Source organism: Myotis daubentonii, chromosome 2, assembly GCF_963259705.1.
Source record: "Myotis daubentonii chromosome 2, mMyoDau2.1, whole genome shotgun sequence".
Taxonomy (NCBI): Eukaryota; Metazoa; Chordata; class Mammalia; order Chiroptera; family Vespertilionidae; genus Myotis; species Myotis daubentonii.
Genome location: NC_081841.1, coordinates 106,945,626 through 106,966,301, shown reverse-complemented (window position 1 = coordinate 106,966,301; position 20,676 = coordinate 106,945,626).

Here is a 20,676-nt window from a genome sequence, read left to right as displayed (position 1 = left end):
TCACCCACACCACCCCCGGAGGCCTCCTCTTCCTGTCTTGGCCTCAGTGGGCTCAGGTGCTCCCGCTGTGAATGGAGGCACTGAGCCTGCTTTGGCAGGTAGGAGACTGGAAAGTTGAGCTGTATGGAAGCCAACAGCATCATCAAGCTGGGAAATTCTGGAGGCGCTGGTCCAGCCAGATGCTCAGGATGTAGGATATGGCCCTGGGGAGAGAGATAGGTGAGCAGCAGAATGTGAGGTCTGCCCTTCCCTTCCACACGGCCCTCCCAGAGCACCTCTCAGAGAGCCTGGGGTCCTGTGCCTGCTGCTCCTGCCCATCCAGAAGCCAGACGTACTCCTTGTCCACCTTCAGTCTGGCAGTCCTGGCAGAGATGTGCCTGGTCACCCAGGAATGATTGGCAGAAAGCCCTCCTACCTGACAGCTCTGAATCAATGAGGGAAACACCTATTCCCTTCTTCAGGGGAATCTGACATGTTCTCTCAGTGTCCCTGTTCCCTCCCATTGGGACTGAGAGGGCTGGTGTCCACCCTGTTCATGTCACTCATTGGCACAGAGCAGGTGCTTCAGGAATACTGACCAGTGAGCAAACAAACCAACCCCAGGGCCTTCCTATCACCTCAGACTTTGGCTCCTGCACCTCCATGCTGCCTCATTCACTAGCCTCCCTGTGGGGTTCTTCACCTCCCACTGAAACTCAGCTCCCACAGGGCGGTGCACACCAAGCTGCCACTGAGGAGGGTCTACCAGATTAGGGAGCAAGGTCCAGGGATAGGGGTGCAGGCTGGGCTGGGATTAGGAGCGGATGGCTATGAATTTTCTGAGGGGCTCTCTGTCCACTGACTTCCCCACTCGCCCAAACCACCCATATCCACATGCACAGCTCTCTGACTCGTGTCCTTTTTTCTAGGGAAGCCCTCAGACCTCTGCCCTCTTGCAGAAACCCCACCATGAGTGGGATCCAGGGTTTTCCAGCACCTTGAATTCACAGTCCCCATACTCCCCTCATGGATCTGATCCAAAACTGACTCACATTTTCTGCTGAACAGAAGTCTACCGTCCTCTTCACAATACGCGAAGATGCAGCCATAGGTAGAGGAGGCCAGGACACGTCACATCGGGTGTCCTGTGGACACTAGGAGCCTGTGCAGCCTAGTGTGACTGAATCACTCCCGACCAGAGAGAAGCTCTGGAGTGCAGGCTTGGTGTCTGCTCTGAGCACTGGGTTATGGTCAGTGCCTAGAGACATGTCTGTACTGGCAGGGCTTCTAATATATTTGCTGATGGAATGAGCCCAAACCAGCCCCATCTCAGACAGCTGGGTGACCCTGTGGCCCCACTGCTCACCCCTGGCATCTCTAATCTGGATTCACCTGGGACAGAGACCCCTAACAGGATCTCCAATCTCTTTGTAATATTAGAAAAGAGCTTAACCCAAAGCCCCAAAGAGAATCACAAATTTGGCAGTGGCTTCTTCAACAGAAAGAGACAATGACCAATTGGCTCAATCACAGCCCCTCGAGCAGACCTCTCCACTGTCTAGGCTCCCAGAGAACACTTACCAGGGAGGACCCCAGGGAGTCCCTACAATAACCCTATGAGCTTGCTCCTGGGCTCACTGAGGTTTCAGAGGAACACTCAGAGAGTTGCAGTGACCTGAAGGCAAACAGCCAACAGGTGGCCTGGTGTCCATGTCCTCTGTAGGGGGAGGGGCTCACCTGGTAAATAATTGGTCCCACAGCTGTTGGGTGGTAGCAAATGCTCTGTAGTAACAGACAGGAACGAAGGTGGGTTCCCCGCTCAGGTAATCGACCACTTTGTCTAGCCAGTGTGCCGGGGCAATGTGCACCATAAAGGTCTATTTTATTTTTCCCTGTGAGGCTGAAGTTAACTGGTAACCCTGAGTAGGTGGTGCTGGACCAGTTGGCTGGTTGGCAGCTGGATCCCAGGACTGGGCTTACTGGCCTCCATGTTCTGTTCAGAATGCTGCAATCAGAGGCTAGCCCTTGACCTCTGGCTGCCCAGCTCTGAGTCTGGGCACAGGCTGGAGCTGGCTCCCAGGAAGCAGAGTCCTGGCTTTTAGGTAGGGCAGGTCTTCAAGGCCAGAACCCTTCTCACTGAGAATGTTGGGACATGACTTCCATTTCCCCCCTTTCTAACCAGCTGCCAATTTCCACATCCAGGTGGTCTGGGTAGTGTTGGTCAAGGCCCCAGAGTGGAGGTATCAGCACATCTCAGTGGCCTGGTCACAGTGATGATGATTGTATGTGGACATGTGACTTCAGTGAGTTTAATAAATTCTTTTTATTAATCACAAGAAAAAAAATTCTGTTTTCATATGTCTCATGGCCTTATGAAAACATGCTTAAAGTCACTAATCATGTGAGAGATGCAAATCAAAACAACAACAAGGGCCCTAGCCGGTTTGGTCAGTGGATAGAGTGTTGGTCTGTGGACTGAAAGGTCCCAGGTTCGATTCCAGTCAAGGGCACGTGCCCAGTTTTGGGCATTGATCCCTAATAGGGGGCATGCAGGAGTCAGCCAATCAATGATTCTGTCATCATTGATGTTTCTCTCTGTCTCTGAAATCAATAAACATATATTTTTAAAAAACACGATAAGATACCATCTCACACCTGTCAGAATGGCTATCATCAACAAATCAAGAAAGGACAAATGCTGGTGATTATGTGGAAAAAAAAGGAACACTTGTGCACTGCTGGTGGGAACGTAGACTGGTGCAGCCACTGTGGAAAACAGTATGGAGCTTCTTTGAAAAATTAAAAATGGAACTCCCATTTGACCCAGTAATTCCACTTCTAGGAATATATCCCAAGAAATCAGAAACACCAATCAGAAAGGATATATGCACCCCTATATTCATAGCAGCACAAGAGCTAAGATTTGGAAACAGCCTAAATGCCCATCAGCCTAAGTGCCCATCAGCAGATGAGTGGAAAAAACTGTGGTAAATCTACACAATGGAATACTATGCTGTTGTAAAAAAGAAAGAACTCTTACCATTCACAACAGCTTGGATGGACATGGAGAGCATTATGCTAAGTGAAATAAGCCAGTCAGATAAAAATAAGTATCACACGGTCTCATTCAATGTGGAATATAATGAATAACATAAACTGATGAACAAAAATAGATCCAGAGACAGAGAATCATCAAACAGACTGTCAGACCCTCAAACCTCAGTGGGAAGGCAGGGGAGAGTGGGGGAGAGAGTAAGAGATCAAGCAAAGGTCTTGAATGCATAATCAATGGACACAGACATTGAGGGGGTAGGGACATGTGCTGGGGGGTGGGAGTGGCTGGGGAGGGGTCCACAGGGAAAAAAGGAAACATATGTTATACTTTAAACCATAATAAAATAAAATAATACAAATATTTCTCTTAGTAAAAAAAAAAAAAGAGCTAGTGCTCTTTCTGGGTCCCAGAACAAAGCGCCCCTGACCCCTAGATACGGAGGAACAGGCAGGAGCTTCCCAGTATGTCAGGATTTCTCATGTCCAGACCAACTCTGTGGGAGAGGTGGGAGCCTTGGCCTGGAAGGTCTGAACATTCCTGAACTCTGGGCTCTGAATGTCGTGGACATTGGGGAATATCTGCCACTCTATGGACATCAGTTTCCCAATTTTCCATTGAGGGTTGGGTTCAGAACTGCATAAGCCTGAACTCAGAACAAAGGGGCCCAGCTCCCTCCACCCTGGATGGGTATTGGACAGAGGTGCATGTATGCGGTTCCAACTCTGGGCTCTTTTTCAGACAAATGCTGGCCAAATGCTGACATGCTGAATGCTCACCATCTCCCCCATGCCTCTCCATGTCTGTGCATGATTCCACCAGCAAATCCTTTCCCAGAGCCCCCGAGGAAACCTGGGTGCAGCTAGGACCCCAACTTTGAGGACACACCGCTGGGTTCATCTCAGGCTCTGTTGGGCTCAGTATCGGGATCACCCTTGGTCGTGCTGGTGTGGCACAACTGGGAATTGAACTGTGATCTCCTGCTTCACTAAGCCATACTGGCTGGGTGAAAAGAAATTTATTAAGTACCTACATTATTTTATTTAATCCAAAATTACCAGATATTATTTTCATCATCTCTATATTTTTAGGTTGGGAAAGTAAAGCCAGAGAGGTTGATTTGACCAACATGACACAGTTGATGACAGAGAAGGATTCTTAATACAAGTTTGTCTGAATTCCTACTTCATATTTCCCCCTAGTTTACATCTTACTTACCTAAATCTAATCTGTCTTTATCTAATTCTTTTAAAGTAGACTGATACAGTGGTAGAGTTAGACCTTGCTCTTTGCATATTACTGGAGTTGAAGCCAACTGATGATAAGGTTTCCTTTGAGGTGTTTTAAATAGGTTTGGTTCATATCTGATGGTTTTATATTCAGATTCTTCTGCAGTTTCAGAATTATATGGTGTACCTTCTGAAGAAAGTTCATTGAACCAAATAATACTTATTGGTCTAAATCTGTAAGAAAAATAATCTCATCTTGGTTTTAATCAGAGACAGAAAAATTTGTGAGCCAGTAAAGATCATAATAAAAAGGATGCTTGAAATTTGGACTATGGATGACTTTTGTTAAAGCATATTAATTAAACAGGATCACTTGTTTTCTTATAAATCTGTAGTAAGGCATAACAAGTTTACAAAAGTTACAAAGAGAGAACTCTTAACTATATTAGCTCTACTAAAGTTTTCTTTATTTTATATTCATGATTCAGAAACAAAAACCATAGTGAGAATGCATTTCAGACACAATTAAAATGTTTATAGACACTACTTAAGTGGATGAGATAAATCTATAGATATAAGGAACATGTAGATTCTCAAATAAAAGAGAATGAAAAGATTGTCTGTTAAAGAGAAATGACAAAAGTTCGACGCTGATCTATTCACTCTTAAACTAGCAATTCTAAAAGTGTGGTCTATGGCCCAATTAGGGGAAGGTACCTAAGACTGTTTCAAGAGGTCCATAAGGTCAAAACTATTTTCAAAATAATATTAAAGCATAATTTGTCTTTTCACAATGCTGACACTGCACCTCTGGTGAGTGAAACTGATGACACCTTTGCATGAGCCAAGGCAGTGGCAACAAACTAGTAGTAGTAGCATCACCATGCAAACCAACCAAACACACACACACACACACCCCAAAATGCCAGCTTAATTGAAATGTCTGTAATGACGCAGTGAAAATTAGTTTTATTAAAGCCCAATATTAAAAACATGTTTTTAATATTCCCTGTGACATAACGAAAAGTATGCACAAAGCATTTCTGCATATTTAACTACAGGAATTGTCTATAAAAGCACTCATGTGATGAGTGTGAGGTAAATGAGCACTTTTTTCCCATAGAGAGCCATTTTTACTAGAAAGAATGACTGACAAACTAAATCATTCTGAGTTGGATGATTTGGGAGACATTTTTTCGAAAATGAAGTGAGCCTGTCACTGAGGGAAAACAACAGCCAATGAAACTATGTGAACTTTAAAATGAGAATTAGAATTTTGTTAAATTTTGCCATGTTGTCAGCTTGACATCCTTAACATTGGTGAACTAACAAATATGATTATTTTTAATATTGCTTAATGCAATGTGTCAATATATGGAATATCTGTGTAATTCAGAACAAAGGCATTTCCAAATAATCAATGCATGATGTTACAAGGTGGGTGAAAGCTTTATTCAAAGTGAAAGGAAGACTATGTAACAAAAGTATGAACATTTCATTACATGGTTTCAGATTCCACATTGCGAATTTTAAGAAACTACCACTTAAGTTTTGGTATAGTATGAAAGAAAAATACCCACAATTAACGGAAGACTATTAAAACACTCCTTATTTCTCCAACTACATTGTTGTGTGAGCTGGGTTTTCTTCACAGACCTCTACCAAAGCAACATATTACGACAGACAGGATACAGAAACAGGTATGAGAATCCAACCATCTTCTATTATGCCAGATATTCAAGAGAATGGCAAAAATGTAAAACAATGCCACTCTTTTTTCTTTAAATAGTTACTTTTCATAACAATGTTATGCATATTAATATGCATTGGGATCATTTTTACTTTAAAGTGAATCACTAACTATCTTAAAGGTTATTTATGGCAACTTACATAAAGTAAAACCCTTGGAGGCTCTCCATCATTTTTAAGAGTGTAAGGAGTACGGGGACAAAAATATTTGACAACTTTTGCTACAAAGTAACATTGCCAATGATTCTCATTTGCTGGAAGGTCTGAACTTTAATTTCTTACCATTTGGAAACTATAAATGTTCACCCTCTTAACTGCACTTATGACTCCACAAAGAACAGTTTACATATAGCATAAACAAAAATGTGACGTATTGGATTCTTCCCGGCAAGCATGCGTATTTACATATTTTCTGAAAACACTGCTCACTGCAATTGATCAATTTATATAAAATCTATCATTGGCTGCATCGCGTCTCAAAAATTTCAAAAAAGGTTGGCCTCTCTTTGCACCCAATAGGCATTTTTCTGACGATATTACTCCGACACCTGGAAAACGAGTCTGTAAAAGAGAACAGAACACACTTCACGGGTGCGGTCCTTCGGGGGCTCACACTGACTGATCTCGGTCCCATCTTCTGGGACAAGGGACTCGCTGCGATGGTGGGAGCACTGCGTGTGTGAGCTGCCCACAACGTGCCCCCAGCCACGTCAAGCTCTGGACATGCGGCAAGTGCAACTCAAAAACAGCATTTTTGACATGATTTACGTTCACTAGTCACGTGTTGCGAGGACTCCCATTAGAGGTAAACGCCAAGGAAATCAGGACGCCGCCATCCCACAAGCACCAGCTGGGGGCAGTGGAGCGGACACCGAGTCGGAAGCGGCCAGGAAAGGAGCCGGAGCGCCAGGAGGTTTCAGACGGGGCCCCGCTGCGGCCCAGAGCCCGCCCCGAGCGGGCGGCGCGGCCGAGTCCCCGGAGCGGGGCCGAGCCAGAGGCCGGTCCATCGTCCCCACCCGCGCGGGGCTGGCAGCGACCGCCGGTGGCCGCTCGCGTCCCCCCGCAGCACTGACCGCCTCCCCAGACGCCGCTCCTCGGACTCCGCAGACTCTCCCGGCGGCGGCCTCCTCCCGAGCACCCGCAGCCGACCCCGCCGGGCTTTCAACTGCTCGCGCCAAAGCCGCGCGGCCACACGCCTCCCGATGACGTCACGACGCCGCCCGCCGCGCGCGCCGCCCGGAAGCCCGGCAGGCCCCGCCCCCGACTCGGTTGGCGAGCCGCGGGGCCTGGCGGGACTGCCCGGGAGTCGGTCTGGGGCTGTGTGGGCGGGGCCTCTCCGGAGCCTTCCCAGGGCCGCCCGGGAACGCTCCGCGACTCGGTCCCGATCCCGTAGCTGAGCTTGTCTCGCGCTGGGGGCTCTCGGCCTCTGTCTCTGACAGGCCTCTGTCTCTGACAGGCCTCTGTTCCGGCCGCAGCCGCCAACCCCGGAAACCCGGTGTGGCCCTTGGCCGAGTGTTAGCCTGAGGGAGAAATAGAACAGTGGGGACTGGGACTAACTATAGTTATAAGAAATATTAATCATTAATCGTGCTCATTCTCACCCTACTGGGAGTTGTTTGCCCTGGGATCTGGCAGTTAACCTTGAAATATCCTTTTTCTTTATCCAAGAACTGCCTAGCATCATGGAAAGATCATTTTTTTCCCCTTAAAATATTTGAGGCATAATTTACATATAACATTGTGTATATTTGAGGTGTATAGTGTGTTGGTTTTATACATTGAAGTATTTTTTTAAAAAAATTATTGTTGAGAGTATTACAGATGTTTCCCCCCCCCCCTTTGTTCCCCTCCTCCTGGTTCCTGCCCCACCCCAGGTCTTCACCACCCTATTGTTTGTGTCCATAGGCAATGTATATCTATACTAATAAAAGGGTAATATGCTCATTAGACCGGATAGACCAGACGTCCTTCCAGACAAAGCCACAGTGGCAGGTGCCAAGACAGAGGTGGTTAGGGGCGATCAGGCCAGCGGAGGAGAGTGGTTAGTCGTGATCAGGCAGGCAGAGGGGTTAGAGGTGATCAGGCAGGCAGGCAGGTGAGCAGTTAGGAGCCAGCGGTCCTGGATTGCGAGAGGAATGTTTGACTGCTGGTTGTGGGATTGAACCTAAACCGGCAGTCGGACATCCCCCAAGGGGTTCCGGATTGGAGAAGGCACAGGCTGGGCTGAGGGACCCCTCCGTGCATGAATTTCGTGCGCTGGGCTTCTAGTCTATCCTATCTAATAAAAGAGAAACATGCAAATTGACCATAACCCCGACACCCTTCCCATTGGCTAATCAGCAGGATATATGCAAATTAACTGCCAACCAAGATGGCGGCCAGCAGCCAGGAAGCTGAAGTGAATAGGAGGCTTGCTTGCTCCAGTGACGGAGGAAGCCAAGGTTCCCCGCCTGCCGCTGCTGGCCTCTGAGCTGCAACTCTAAGAAACAATGTTGCAATTATAGAAGCTAAACCATCCCCAGAAACCTGCTTTCAGCCAGCCAGGCTTCAGCCAGGAGGATCGCAACAGTGTTTCAATTATAGAACCCAAACAAACCAGATCCCTGCTTTCAGCAGCTGAGGTCTCAGAGCTGGAGCCAAGCCTCAGAGCTAAAGCTGGCTCTCAGCTCCAGTGACAGCCATAGAAGATAAATAAATCCCAGAATTTAAAATAAAGAAAAAAAAGGAGAGGTTCGGCGCCTCAGTTGCCCACCAGCCTGAAAACAGCCATCATCCCCTCACCAGACTGGCCAGGCACCCCAGTGGGGACCCTCACCCTGAAGCAACAAGATGGCGGCTAATTTGCATACTGAAGGCAGGCGGCAGCGGGAAAGGCTGTCCGTGGTCCAGACCGGATCTGTGACCCTGCCGGGTGGTGGGCAGTGCTTGAGGCTATCCGCAGTCTGGGACCCGGATCTGTGACCTGGCAGGTGGGGGGGAGTGCTTGAGGCTGTTTTCGGTCTGGGACCCAGATCCATGTCCTGGCAGGCGGGGGGCAGCGCTTGACGCTGTCCGTGGTCCCGGGACCCGGATCTGTGACCCTGCCGGGTGGGGGCAGTGCTTGAGGCTGTCCGCGGTCGGGGGACCCAGATCCATGACCCTTCCCAGCGGGGCTGCAGCTCGCACAGGGCCAGATCGGCCAGTGTTGGGCAGGACAGGACGCCTGGCTTCCGCCCAACCCCAGTCACTCTGGGCAGGTAGCAGCGCAGAGAGCCTCTGGACAGGGGAGGCAGGCCGGTGGAGGGCGGCCTGTACTCCCCACATGGCGGTGGTGACAGCTGTGAGCGCACCAAGTGGAGCCTGCAGGCTGAGCTGAAGTAGCACCTGCAGGCCATCAGCGCCCAGGAGTGGTTGCGCAAGATCCGCCTCCTGGCCCAGAAGGTGCAGGATCGCAGGGACAGCCACCATGGCGGGCCAGACTGACATCCTCCTGGCCGCACCACGGGGGTTTGCGGATCTGCAAAGCCAGAGGCCTCCGGTGTGCACATCCCCCCCTGGCGTGCGAACATCCCCCAACACACTGTCACCCTCCCGCACCTGCAACAGTTGCAAACCAAGGCGTGCACAAGTTCCCCCCGCCTGTCCACCGCACTTCCATCAACCCGGCATGCCTAACACTCCCACAGGATGTGCACACATCCCCTCTGATGCGCTCATGTCCTTTGGAGAGTGTCTGGGTGTTCTGGGTGCTGAGGGTAGGTGCCTGTGAGATGACAGTGAGAGGGTGGAGTGGTGATGCCCTGTTCCCATGGAGGCCAGTGCAGCTACGAGATCACCTCTGGGGGGTTAATGCAGGTGCTGAGGCAGGAGCAGCTGCAGACAGACACACCTGGTGGGCGCAGGCGGCCCTCACTGAGGTGCCTTTGGTCAGGGTTCAAGATCAAGAACCCAGAGGTGGAGAGGAATTCCGTCCTCTCAGTGAAACAGTGGGATAGTCGGGGCGACTGTAGAGAAGGAATGTGCACTTTGGGTGCCAGCACCCATGAGCGAAGGCTGCCCTGACTGAGCCTCACTTGCTTGGGGCCTAGCGCACTCCTGCCGGGCAGTGGGTGACAGGACGTGCTTTTCCGAATTAATGAGAAAAAACGTGGATTCTCCTGCTGCCCACGAAGGTGGAAAGTGAAGTGGGGAGACATGTGGGGAGTGAATGAGGTTCCCTGTCTTGGAGTTCCAAATCTGCTGTTGGTTTCTTTCACTGCTGACTAGAGATATACAGGGCGTCCCCCCAAAATGTATACACACTTTGAATACCTACTAATTCCAGTGGTTTTAAGCATAAGAAAGAAACAACAATGGAGCTGTTATCTGTTAAAAGTGTGGGCACAAACAGGCAGTTGGACATTCCCTGAGGGGTCTCAGATTGGAGAGGGTGAAGGCCAGACTGAGGGGCCCCTTCCCCCCTACCCCAGTGCACGAATTTCGTGCACCGGGCTACTAGTATGTATATAAAAGCTATGATGTACACTGACCACCAGAGGGCAGACACTCAACACAGCAACTGCCCCCTGCCAACCTCCCATGGTCCCTCCCCCTGGCAAGCCAGCCCGATTGGCCCTGATCAGGACTGGGCGAGATGGCCCCAATTGGCCCTCATTGCTGGCCAGGCTAGGGACCCCACCCATGACGAACTCATGCACTGGGCCTCTAGTATGCATAAAAGTTCTTTGTTTAATCTTTTTCTACCCTCTTTCCCTCTGAGATTCATCAATCTGATACATGTTTCCATGCCTCTGGTTTGATTTTATTCATTAGTTTACTTTGTTCATTAGATTCCTCGTTTGTTTATTTTGAGTTTTAGATTCAAGTGTTGATAGATATGTATTTATTGCCATTTTATTATTCATATTTTTGATTCTTCTTCTTCTTCTTCAAGAATACTCTTCAACATTTCATGTAATACTGGTTTGGTGGTGATGAACTCCTTTAACTTTTTCTGACTGTGAAGCTCTTTATTTGACCTTCAATTCTAAATGATAGCTTTACTGGGTAGAGGAATCATTGTAGGTCCTTGCTGAAAGGTTCCAGGTGGGCCAGGGTTACACAGAACTGACTCAAGGCTCAGTGTAATCAAAATTATATATATTTGATTTTTTACAGATAGGAAGAGAGAGGGATAGAGCGTTAGAAACATCGACGAGAGAGAAACATCAATCAGCTGCCTCCTGCACACTCCCTACTGGGGATGTGCCCGCAACCAAGGTACATGCCCTTGACCGGAATCGAACCTGGGACCCTTGAGTCCGTAGGTTGATGCTCTATCCACTGACCAAACCGGTTAGGGCTCAAAATGATATTTATTGAAGGCACCTGGGTGCAGGTGGACTGAATCTGAGAAAGGAGTCAGTGGGGAATGGGGAGGGAGCAGGCTTTTTATGTGCCTGGGGAAAGCTGCAGGCTTCGGCTAACATTCATATCTGGACCGTGTTTTGGGTGGCTTCTGTTGATGCATTATCTGGGCTGTGCAAGAGTTGTAGTCTTAGAAGTTCCTGTAAGATATTCACTCAAGGGGAACATTTACAAGGCTCAGGCTTAGAGAATGAGGTTCCCTTTGACATTTGTTAGATTTTTGTAAGGCTCAAGCCTTGTGGTCTCCAGTTAACCCTTTCATTCCCGTCTTTATAGTTATGAAGAGGGATATAGAGAGGGATAAAGGGCGCTTTTCTTTTGGTCTACTTCCTGTGGGATTTTGGACATTGTGGACTCTTGATTAAAGAAAAAGATTAGGCATTGAGGGAATTTTTGTTAAGTCATATTTTAAGTATCAGCCATAGTGACAGGGGCTGTATGTTTAGGAGTGGGGGCAGGGCTGTCTCTAGTTAGTTGGCGATTGAGGGAGAGAATGATATCTGATAGAGGTCTGGAGCAGCTTCATTTCCCCTATGGACTTGTTGGTAATTGCCTGAATGTGGTTCTGGAGGAAGAAGGAAAAGGCTCTTAGGATGTACGGGCCAGAGATAAGTGCCAGGAAGAGCATCGAGAGGGGTCTAACTAGGGGTAAAAGCCAGGTTAATTTGGGCAGAGCTGCTTGTAGGCTGGACCATATGGATTGTTCTATGTGCTGTCCTGACTGATCTCCTTCAGCCATTGAGTATTCTGTAGAATGCGTTGTGGGGTTTTTTTTTTTTTTGACCTGTAGACTTTAGATAAAAACAACTGGAGGTGTTAGCAATTAAACAAATCCCTCCTTCTTTGGCTAAAAGATAGTCTAGGGCAGTGGTCGGCAAACTCATTAGTCAGTAGAGCCAAATATCAACAGTACAACGATTGAAATTTCTTTTGAGAGCCAAATTTTTTAAACTTAAACTATATAGGTAGGTACATTGTTATTAACTTAATTAGGGCACTCCTAAGGCTTAGGAAGAGCCACACTCAAGGGGCCAAAGAGCTGCATGTGGCTTGCGAGCCGCAGTTTGCCGACCACGGGTCTAGGGCTAGTTGGGGGACCATTTCAGGGATATAAGAGATTTGCAAAATTCAGAAGCACTATGAAGATAAACAAATAGATGTGATCTGGAGAGAAATCCTGTAAATTACCCTGGAGCCAGAGGTCTGTAATAAGTTTGAAAATATCTTGCACTGTTCAGATGGGACAGTCTGCACCAAGTGGGGGAATGTTGTCACTGGACAATCTGCAGGAATGTGGAAGCCTGGGTGTATAACTTATTAGTCAGTTGGCTATCCTTTTTTCCAGGAAGGCTAATGGGATGGAATAACCTAATAAGCTAATGGGGTGAGGTTTTTGTTTTCCAAGTTTTTCCCTTTGTTGGGCATCCACAGCTTTCTTGTAGGTCCTGAGACAGGATTTTATAACAGGTAGAGCAGTGGTTAAGCTCCCTATGGAAGTTCCAACCCCTGCTGTGATGCCAGGGGTTATGAGGAGAGGGATCATCTGGACTGCTCTCTTGTGTCAGATATGATGGGTTACAGGGACAGCTAAAGACTGATTATTGGGGGCTATGCCTACATTGGGTGAGAGAGAGACGAGAAAACAGGCTCCTATAACAGTTGATGAGGAGGCAGATGCATGTGTTTTCTTCACAGAGGAAGAAAATTCCCTGATCATTGAGACAAGCTGAAAGGTATAAAGAGAAGAGGTGGACTAAAGGATATTTTCTGGACTTAGAAAGAAGGAAATCTTGTCCCATGGGTAACTGAGGTCCCCTTGTAGAAGGAAGTCCCATAGAGAGGTGAGACTCCTGATGCAAAGGCAGTAGTAGGACTTGTAGGACTTGTACTGGGAGTGGAGATGGGCTTTCCAGGAAGCCAGGGTTGGTAGGGTCAGTACATAGGGAGCATGTGCAGGGGTGCTCACTCATTTGTCCTCTTCCTCTGGGATATGGGTAAGGCGGAGTCTGGTGGGCCCAATCTGGTGGCTGTAATACTTAGGGGACTCCAGCTCATGTGATGGAGGTGTTCTGGGGATGGGTTTTAATCTGGAAAGGTGGAACCATGGGGTATGCCCTGATAGTTTAGTTGCAGTTGGGGCAGTTAAGAGTACTTGAGGGCTTTGCCATCAGGGCTGTAAATTATTGATGTATTTCCTTTAGGAGGAGTAGGGGGGATGTCTCCTGTAAAAGTTGAGGGAAGACCTGATCAGCATGTTCTTCAGTAATTGTATAATGAGATTTAAAATGTGGACATAGTCTCTGAGAGGGGTCTCTGTGGAAGGGAAGTTTCCTAATAAGAAGGGTCTTCCATACATGAGTTCAAAGGGACTAAGAAAGGAGGATGTGCATAAGGGCTAGAGCAGCGGTTCTCAACCTGTGGGTCACGACCCCTTTGGGGGTCGAACGACCCTTTCACAGGGGTCGCCTAAGACCATCGGAAAACACATATATAATTGCATATTGTTTTTGTGATTAATCACTATGCTTTAATTATGTTCAATTTGTAACAATGAAATTGGCGGTCACCACAACATGAGGTACTGTATTACAGGGTCACAGCATTAGGAAGGTTGAGAACTACTGGGCTAGAGGTAGGAGAGTAGTATAAGGTTCTCTTGTTTTGTGAGTTAATTTAGTTAGGTGAGACTTAATTAAGGAATTTGCCTTTCCTACCTTGCCTGGAGATTGGGGCTGGTAGGTGGTGTAAGTTCCACTGGATGTTCAGAGTGGAGGAGACCTGTTGAGTCATTTGAAATATGAAAGCAGGTCCATTATCTGATTGTAATGAGGTGGGGAGGCTGAATCTGGGAATGATATGCTGAATGAGAGCTTGTGTGACCTCAGAGGACTTTTCAGACCTAGTGGGGAATGCTTCTACCCAGCCTGGGAAGGTATCTACTAAGATTAAGAGATATTTGTGTGTGTGTTTTTTAAATAGGGGGCATGTGAGTGAAGTCAATCTGTCAGTCTTGTCCAGGGATTTGGCCTCTTGACTGATGAGTGGGGAAAGAAGGAGATTGAATCTAACCTATTCTTGGGGAGATACTGAGTAATAGGTAAAATAGGTTTTGGTGATATCTTTTAGTAGAAGGTTAAGCTAGGACATGTGATGAGGGGTTTTAGGAGTTGTAAATGTATCCTATATGTAGGGAATTGTGGATAGCCCGTAAGATATCACAGGGCCCATCCCTGGGGAAGGATATATTTTCCCATGGATCTTCCTGAGTGGATCCAAGAGTTAGTAGGGACTGCAGTTCCTCTGGAGGGTATTAGGGTGTTATATGGTGTATAGCTAAGAATTGGGGAGATGGAGGCTTCCTCTGAGCCACTGTCTTGGCCTCTTGGTCTGCTTTGTTATATCCCTGTATTATGGGCTCATTCCTGACTTGGTGTCCTTTGCAGCGACTGACTTTTAAGAGGGTTAGAAAAGGGGAGAGAGATTCCTAAATACCAAGCAGGAAGACCTGTTGAGGCTTTCAATGACAGTGTCAAGGACTATGAATGAGCGGTGGAAATAAAGAAAGTCTAGGCTCAGGTATAAGGACTTAGCAACAGGAGAGAGCCTGGGTGGGGCTGCTTTAGCTTACTAGGAGAGAAGGGGTCCCTTCAGACGTCAGGAGTGATCAAGTCCTGACTCACTGGACAACACAAACCTTCTACCCATTCACAAATAACCACCTTTAGCCAAAAAGTAAACCAGCATTTACATTTATGAACACACTTTAAACACACTCTTACTTTCAAGAATATATACATTAAACAGAGTACAAGAGACCTCTGTAATAAAAACAAAGAGCAGGTGAATTAATTGTCTAGCAATCAATGTTTCAATATTTTATGCTATTTTAAAATATTTAGATGTTTATAATTTAACCCAGCAATGCTCCAAAGCCTTTAAGTTACCAAAGACTTTGGAAAATTATGTATAGGCCTATGAGGCTGGAGAAAAGGCAGGGGGAGGCGAGAGCAGGCCCAGCAGCCTGTTCCCAGGCCTCTAGCCACTTGGATTTAAAACTGCCACATTTTTCCTTAGAGATAACATGCTAAGGTTTGGGTGATAATGAGTTCAGCTTTTGAGACTAGCTGGACTGTTAAGTAAGCATTTGTAGTGAAGAAAGTTGTTCTTTGGGAAGGGGGAAGGGAGGTGAGAAGGCACTGAGGTGAGAGCAGTTTTCAGAGCATTAACAGGGTGAGAATGCTGGCTTTGAGATCTAAAGGCTCAGTGAGGGGGTCCTTTCGCCATGTCATGTCATAGAGGAGCTTTGTGAGAAGACTGAAGTTGGGAACTGAGAAGCAAGAGTATCTAGTGAGTCCGAGAAAAGAGAGTATTCTTTTTGTTTTGTTTTGTTTTGTTTAGAGGAGGGGACAGTGATGGAGTAGATAAGGCTTTTACGGTACAGTCTAAGAAATGGTGTGGCTTTGTGGGGTGAGAGTGAAACTGAGGTAGGTGACTGTCGTTTATGAGGGGATGTGCAGTAGTTCGGGTCGGGCACTGAGGTAGAACTAGAAAAGAGTGAATGGGGGTATTTAGTAAGATGCAGTATAGAGGTGAGGTGGCTAATGACTGAGACTAATCTTTCAACTCTCATAATAGGGACTGAGGAGTGGACAAGGATCCCAGCGAATTTGGGGAGGGCAGAATAAGTGGCCCCAGTGTCAATTAAAAAGGAGATCAACTTACCTGCCACCACAGTCGTTACCCAAGGCTCTGTCCTGGTGATGTCAGTCTGTGGGGCCCTGTCAGGGCCTGGGCACCTTCAGTCTTTGGTGGCCAGTCCCAGGAGGTCTGGGAGCTCCAAACCGGATTCAGAGGGCAGCCTTGCTGAGATCTGACCTGGAGGGGCCAGACTAGAGTCTGATTCCTAGTGGCCTTCCCTTCTGCACCTTGGGTAGGGCCCCGGCGGGGGCCTTAGGCTTGGGCAGGACTTGGTCAAGTGTCCTCTCTTGTTGCATTTGAAGCACGGGGCCAGAGGAGGCTTAGCCCCTGACTTACCCTTGGTTGGCACTTGGTTTGGGGTTCATGAGAGTGGTGGCAGAGCTGGAAGGCCTTCGTCTGGGCCTCAGCCTTGGCCTGATCTCACCTTTGTTTTTGGATTTGGGTCTCCCCGTTTCTATTATTAAAGACCTTAAAGGTCAGATTTAAGAGGTCTCTTTGTGGCGTCTGAGGGCTGTCCTCTAGTTGTTGGAGCTTCCTCCGTGTGTCGGAGGTGGACTGAGATATAAAGTGGAGCTTGAGGATTATAGTACCTTCAGGACTCATGGGGTCTAAATTGGTGTATTTTCTCATTGCCTGGGTGAGGTATGATTGGAAAACAACTGGATTCTCATGCTTGTCCTGGGTGATTTCTGCTAGCTTCTCATAATTAACTGCCTATGGGCTGCCTTCTCAGGCTGCTGAAACGGAGGAGCTATAGGCTGGGGGACCGGGTGATGGTTGGTGGGATCAAAAGTGGTGAAGGAGGAGAAGGATTTGAGATCCTCATGGGGGCTTAGGATGAAGGAGGAAAATCTGTGAGGGAGAGCAGCTGTTACAAAGTGAGGGTCATATCCTGAGTGCAAAGAAAGCCTGGATATGTGGGACCTCAGACCATTTGCCCTGCCGGCAGCAAAAGTTGTCAAGATCAGTGAGAATTTGAACCATTCTCGGGCCATGGGACCCATTGTCTAATTTGTATTGCAGCCGAGAGGTATGCAATAGAAACACCCCAGGGGCGTGGTGTGGGGAATGACTGATTAAGAATTCCCCATGGTGATGGGCTGTGGCTTAAGACCTATTTTCTGTGAAGTTAAGGCTGAGAAAGGCGTCCCTTTCTCCCCCTAACTTTCACAAGAACTGGATGGAGCCCTCCCTCCATGACAGGCATCCTCATCAGGAGAGTGGGCAAGGGAACCTGGTTCCCCTGGAGGACTTGTCCCAACCAGCACTGGATTTTCGGGGGGCTGGCTGTACATTTGGGCTCCAAGCCCAAAATGACAGGACAGTCCAGGAGAGATGGAGGAAAACAGACTAAAGCCACTTACCAGGCAATTTGGTGTTGATGCCTGGAGGGCAGAGAAATGGTTACTCCCTCATCCGGTCGTCTGTGTGACCCAATACAGCCCAAAAGGGTGAGGGAAGGGTCTCAGGACCTAGGCAGGCACCTGGCAACCAGCAGGAGTTCAGCCATGTGTAAGCATGGCTGGGTGTCTCCCATGGGCAAGAGGCCTGCTCTGGAGTCGGTTGATCACAGTCTCGGAGTGGCAAATGCCTAGTTGCTGGGAGTCAGGGCCTGTCCTGGGATCCACTGACAGACCTTCCGGGGTTTTCAGCACCAACTGAAAGGTTCTGGGTTGGGCCAGGGTCGCACAGAACTGACTAAAGCAGTGGTTCTCAACCTTAGCTGCATATTAGAATCACCTGGGAATCTTTTTAAAATCCTGATTTCTGGGCCTCATCCTCCGGAAATTCTGTTTCTTTGTTACTACTGTGGGGCCTTGACTTACGAGTTTAATTCGTTCCGAGACCGAGCTCGTTAAGGAGCTCGTTAACTCAAATTATTCTATCAACTCAATGCAAAAAATCGGCCGAGAGACAGCTGGTATCTCAAAAAACTCATTAGTTGGGACACTCGTAAGTCAAGGCCCCACTGTAATGTTGTGGCCTCACCCCATAACAAAGAAACAGAATTTCCAGAGGATGAGGCCCAGAAATCAGGATTTTAAAAAGATTCCCAGGTGATTTTAATGTGCAGCCAAGGTTGAGAACCACTGGACTAAAGGCTCAGTGTAATCAAAATGATATTTATTGAAGGCACCTGGGTGCAGGTGGACTGAATCTGGGAAAGGAGTCAGTGGGGAATGGGGAGGGAGCAGGCTTTTTATGTGCCTAGGGAAAGCTGCAGGCTTCGGCTGACATTCATATCTGGACCATGCTTCAGGTGGCTTCCGTTGAGCATGTATCTGGGCTGTGCAAGAGTTGTGGCCTTAGAAGTTCCTGTAAGATATTCACTCATGTTTTTCTCTTGATGCTTTTAAAATTCTCTCTTTGTCTTTAAACTTTGCCATTTTAATTATGATGTGTCTTGGTGTGGGCCTCTTTGGGTTCATCTTGTTTGGGACTCTGCACGCTGCAGGAACTTGTAAGTCTATTTCTTTCAGCAGGTAGGGGAAGTTTTCTGTCATTATTTCTTCAAATAGTTTTTTGATTTCTTGCTCTCTCTCTTCTTCTGGCAGCCCTATGATTTGAATGTTGGTTGCTTGAAGTTATCCTAGGGGCTCCTTACACTATCTTTGCAGGAGGCGGCCCATTGTCTTCACTAGCAGAGAAGTGCAAACAAGGATCCCAGAATGCTGGTGATTCTTGAATCCACGGCAGGGCCTGAGTTATGCACCAATTGTCTAGTCCTGACAATGGGGGCTCAAGCTATTTCCTGAACAAATAGTCTCAGAGTAAATCCTTCTAATATTTACTGACCTTTATGATAGCCTGTCTATTACTGCAATTACCTGCCTAAGGGTTTAATGCTTAACCAAAGTGAATAAAAGGCTGGCGAAGCCTGGGCACCAGTGGAAGTCCTTCCCCTTGAGTTGGACTTGCCTGCCTGGCCCCCCAGTATTTCCAAATTATCTCTTGTCTCTTCTCTTTCATTTGTGTGCGGCTCCTCTTCCAGATCCTGAACCCTGAACCACGAGGGACGTGGGGGAACACACATACAACATGTTCATATTTTTGGATTCTTCTTTCTTTTTGCTCTTCTGATTGCGTGTTTTTTGCTTCCTCATATTCCAAATTGCTGATTTGATTCTTGGCATCCTCTACTCTACTGTTGATTCCCTGTAAATTATTCTTCATGTTAGTTAGTGTATCCTTCATTTCTGACTGGTCCTTTCTCATGTCTTTGGTGGTCTCACTAAGTTCCTTGAAATTCTTACTAAGTCCCTTGAAGCTCTCATTAAGATCCTTGAGCATCCTCATAATCATTGTTTTGGACTCTGTATCTGTAGTTTGCTTGCTTCCATTTCATTTAGTTTTGTTTTTGTTTTTGTTTTTTTTTTTTGATATTTCTACGGTTCTTTCATTTGTGGCATGTTTCTTTGTCTCTGTATTTTGGATGCTTCCCTGTGTTTGGTTTTTTGTATTAGGTAGAGCTGTTCTGTCTCCTGGAATTGGTAGAGTAGCCTCCTATAGGGCCCAGTGGCTCAGCCTCCCCAGTCACCTGAGATGGGCACTCTAGGTGTGCCCCTGTGTGGGCTGTGTGCATTGTTATAGTTGAGCCTTGCTTGCTATTGGCATCACTGAGAGGGATTGAACCCCAGTCCAATTAGCTGTGAGGACCAGCTGTGCCTACAGCAGAAGAGCTCATGTTCAGGAGGTACCCCTATGGAGCAGGATTTGCTTCAGTGGAGCTTTGGTGCTCACTGATTCTGCCCTTTGAGTTTGTCAGTCATGGATGTGTAGAGTTGTAATCTGGTGTGGTCTGAAGCTATCCACCAGTTGCACTGGCTCTTGGGCCCCCTGGAGGTGCAAAGTCAGCCACTACCTGTGCCCTGGGGCCACTGAGCACAAGCTACAGAGCCATCTGTAGATGGCTGCTACTTGTATTGGGCTTGGAAGTGCCCAACAGAGGTCAAGCTGTGAAGCATGGCAGGCTGCTGCTAGTGCTGGGCCTGGGGCCTCTTGTTGAGTGGTATGGAGCACACTAATGCCTTCTGCTGCTTGTCTGAGAGATTTTAGGAAAGTCTGAAGTCTGAGCCAGGACAGGCCATTTATATGGAAAAGCCACTGAAAATAGCTTGGGTGGGGCTGCAAATTGGGTGGGGCAGAGTCTCAAGAAATCACAGGGAGGAATGAACAGTGTGGGACAGGTTGGTGGAGACTCAGAGATGACCTCTGCCAGTCATATCTAAGATCAGAGAGGTCTCAGCATAGGGACAATGACTGCTGTGAACACCCCTGTCAGGGAGAAATCCCCCCCCCCCCCGAGTTTTTGCTCCAATGCCAGACAATCTAGTTTCTCCCCATATGTCGCTGGATCCCCCCAAGCTTCTGCCCCAGTGCTGGAGCTCAGAGGTAGTGAATCTGAGCAAGTCTGAGTGCAGGTCCTTCAAGAGGAATTGTCTGGCTCTCCTCAGCCACTCTCCACTATTTTTTATAGCCTGAAGTTACAGCCACTTCTCTTCTCAGCTCTGGATCCCTGAGCTGAGGAGTCTGGTTTGGGGCTGGGACCCCTCACAGGAGGCCTCCACAGCCTAGATATCTCTC